Consider the following 3,891-nt stretch of genomic DNA (forward strand, 5'->3'; position numbering starts at 1 on the left):
AAAACGAGTACAAACTACAGAACATTCCACGAAACCTAGAAGATAATGATGTATTTGTGGCAACGTTGTTTTCATCAGATGTCACCATCTGATTTTCTTGACTCGAAGATTGTTCTTCGAGCGTTATTTTCTTAACTCGGATATTGCTTTGTGTTTGTGTTTATCACTGCAACAACAACTCAGCTATAAATAACGATGAATTTGGGGGGAATTTGAAACACCAAGTCTTTATTTCCTTCTTGATTAGCAGCCAATTTTTACACTTCCTAAGCCGATTAGGGTATTTTCCCCCACATTCCAGTGTAAATCCTCTAGAAAAAACGAAGGTCTACCCTTGCAATGTAAAATTTAGTAAAATCTTCTACATTATATGGAATATTCTATATTTTGCACCTGATTTATCCCATTGGAACTCCATATTTTACATGAAATGAGTACAAACTAGAGAACATTCCACGGAACCTAGAAGATTATGATGTATTCGTGGCAACGTGGTTTTTATCAGATATCACCATCTGATTTTCTTGACTCGAAGACTAACCTTCGGGCGTCATTTTCTGGACTCGGATATTGCTTTGTGTTTATGCTATCATAGCAACAACAACGTAGCTATAAATAACGATGAATTTGGAGGGAATTTGAAACACCAAGTCTTAATTCCTTCTTGATTAGACGCCAATTTTTTCACATCCTAAGCCTCTTAGGGTTTTTTCCCCTACAATCCCGTGTAAATCCTCTAGAAAAAACGAAGGTCCACCCTTGCAATGTAAAATTTAATAAAATCTTCTAGATTATATGGAATATTCTATATTTTTTATCTGTTTAATCCCGTTCGAACTCCATATTTTGCATAAAACGAGTTTAAACTAGAGAACATTCCACGGAACCTAAAAGATTATGATGTATTCGTGGCAACGTTGTTTTCATCAGATATCACCATCTGATTTTCTTGACTCGAAGACTGTTTTTCGGGCGTCATTTTGTTGACTCGGATATTGGTTTGTGTTTGTGTTTATCACTGCAACAACAACTCAGCTATAAATAACGATGAATTTGGAGGGAATTTGAAACACCAAGTCTTAATTCCTTTTTGATTAGCCGCCAATTTTTTCACTTCCTAAGCCGCTTAAGGTTTTTTCCCTTACAATCCCGTGTAAATCCTCTAGAAAAAATGGAGGTCCACCCTTGCAATGTAAAATTTAGTAAAATCTTCTAGGTTATATGGAATATTCTATATTTTGTATCTGTTTAATCCCATTCGAACTCCATATTTTTCATAAAACGAGTACAAACTAGAGAACATTCCACGGAACCTTGAAGATTGTGATGTATTCGTGGCAACGTTGTTTTCATCAGATATCACCATCTGATTTTCTTTACTCGAAGACTGTTCTTCGGGCGTCATTTTATTGACTCGGATATTGCTCTGTGTTTGTGTTTATCACTGCAAAAACAACTCAGCTATAAATAACGATGAATTTGGAGGGAATTTGAAACACCAAGTCTTTATTTTCTTCTTGATTAGCCACCAATTTTTACACTTCCTAAGCCGCTTAGGGTATTTTCCCCTACATTCCAGTGTAAATCTTCTAGAAAAAACGAAGGTCCACCCTTGCAATATAAAATTTAGTAAAATTTTCTAGATTATATGGAATATTCTATATTTTGTACCCGTAATATCCCATTCGAACTCCATATTTTGCATAAAACGAGTACAAACTAGAGAACATTCGACGCAACCTAGTAGATTATGATGTATTCGTGGCAACGTTGTTTTCATCAGATATCACCATCTGATTTTCTTGACTCGAAGACTGTTCTTAGGGCGTCATTTTCTTAACTCAGATATTGCTTTGTGTTAATGTTTATCACTGCAACAACAACTCAGCTATAAATAAAGATGAATTTGGAGGGAATTTTAAACACCAAGTCTATATTTCATTCTTGATTCGTCGCCAATTTTTTCACTTCCTAAGCCGCTTAGGGTTTTTTTCCCCTACAATCTCGTGTAAACCCTCTGATTTTCTTGAATCGAAGACTGTTCTTCGGGCGTCATTTTCTTGACTCGGATATTGCTTTGTGTTTGAATTTATCATTGCAACAACAACTCAGCTATAAATTACGACGAATCTGGTGGGAATTTGAAACACCAAGTCTTTATTTCCTTCTTGATTAGCCGCCATTTTTTTCACTTCCTAAGCCGCTTAGGGTTTTTTCCCTTACAATCCCGTGTAAATCCTCTAGCTAAAACGAAGGTTCACCCTTGTAATGTTAAATTTAGTTAAATATTCTATATTATATGGAATATTCTATATTTTGTACCTGTTTTTATCCCATTCGAACTCCATATTTTTCATAAAACGAGTACAAACTACAGAACATTCCACGAAACCTAGAAGATAATGATGTATTTGTGGCAACGTTGTTTTCATCAGATGTCACCATCTGATTTTCTTGACTCGAAGATTGTTCTTCGAGCGTTATTTTCTTAACTCGGATATTGCTTTGTGTTTGTGTTTATCACTGCAACAACAACTCAGCTATAAATAACGATGAATTTGGGGGGAATTTGAAACACCAAGTCTTTATTTCCTTCTTGATTAGCAGCCAATTTTTACACTTCCTAAGCCGATTAGGGTATTTTCCCCCACATTCCAGTGTAAATCCTCTAGAAAAAACGAAGGTCTACCCTTGCAATGTAAAATTTAGTAAAATCTTCTACATTATATGGAATATTCTATATTTTGCACCTGATTTATCCCATTGGAACTCCATATTTTACATGAAATGAGTACAAACTAGAGAACATTCCACGGAACCTAGAAGATTATGATGTATTCGTGGCAACGTGGTTTTTATCAGATATCACCATCTGATTTTCTTGACTCGAAGACCAACCTTCGGGCGTCATTTTCTGGACTCGGATATTGCTTTGTGTTTATGCTATCATTGCAACAAGAACTCAGCTATAAATATCGATGAAGTTGGATGGAATTTGAAACACCAAGTCTTTATTTCCTTATTGATTAGCCGCCAATTTTTTCACTTCCTAAGCCGCTTAGGGTTTTTTCCCATACACTTCCTTGTAAATCCTCTAGAAAAAACGAAAGTCCACCCTTGCAATGTATAGTTTAGTAGAATCTTCTAGATTATATGGAATATTCTTTATTTTGTACACGCTTTAGACCATTCGAACTCCATATTTTTGCATAAACTGAGTACAAACTAGAGAACATTCCACAGAACCTAGAAGATTATGATGTATTCGTGGCAACGCTGTTTTCATCAGATATCACCATCTGATTTTCTTGACTCGAAGACAGTTCTTGGGGCGTCATTTTCTTGACTCGGATATCGCTTTGTGTTTGTGTTTGTCACTACAACAACAACTCAGCTATAAATAAAGATGAATTTGGAGGGAATTTTAAACACCAAGTCTTTATTTCATTCTTGATTAGCCGCCAATTTTTTCACTTCTTAAGCCGCTTAGGGTTTTTTCCCCCACAATCCCATGTAAATTATCTAGAAAAAACGAAGGTCCACCCTTGCAATGTAAAATTTAGTAGAATGTTCTAGATTATATGGAATATTCTCAATTTTGTACCCGTTTTATCCAATTCGAACTCCACATTTTGAAGCAAGATGATCATAAGATGTGTTTTTTGGCTTGTATATATCAGATTGTGGTGCATCAAAAACAGTATTTTTGCATAAACCGAGTACAAACTAGAGAACATTCCACGGAACCTAGAAGATTATGATGTATTCGTGGCGACGTTGTTTTCTTCAGATATCGCCATCTGATTTTCTTGACTCGAAGACTGTTCTTGGGGCATCATTTTCTTGACTCGGATATTGCTTATTGTTTGTGTTTATCACTGCAACAACAAC

The sequence above is a fragment of the Erythranthe guttata genome, chromosome 13 (assembly GCF_056151865.1).
Source record: "Erythranthe guttata isolate IM_541 chromosome 13, IM_541, whole genome shotgun sequence".
Classification (NCBI taxonomy): Eukaryota; Viridiplantae; Streptophyta; class Magnoliopsida; order Lamiales; family Phrymaceae; genus Erythranthe; species Erythranthe guttata.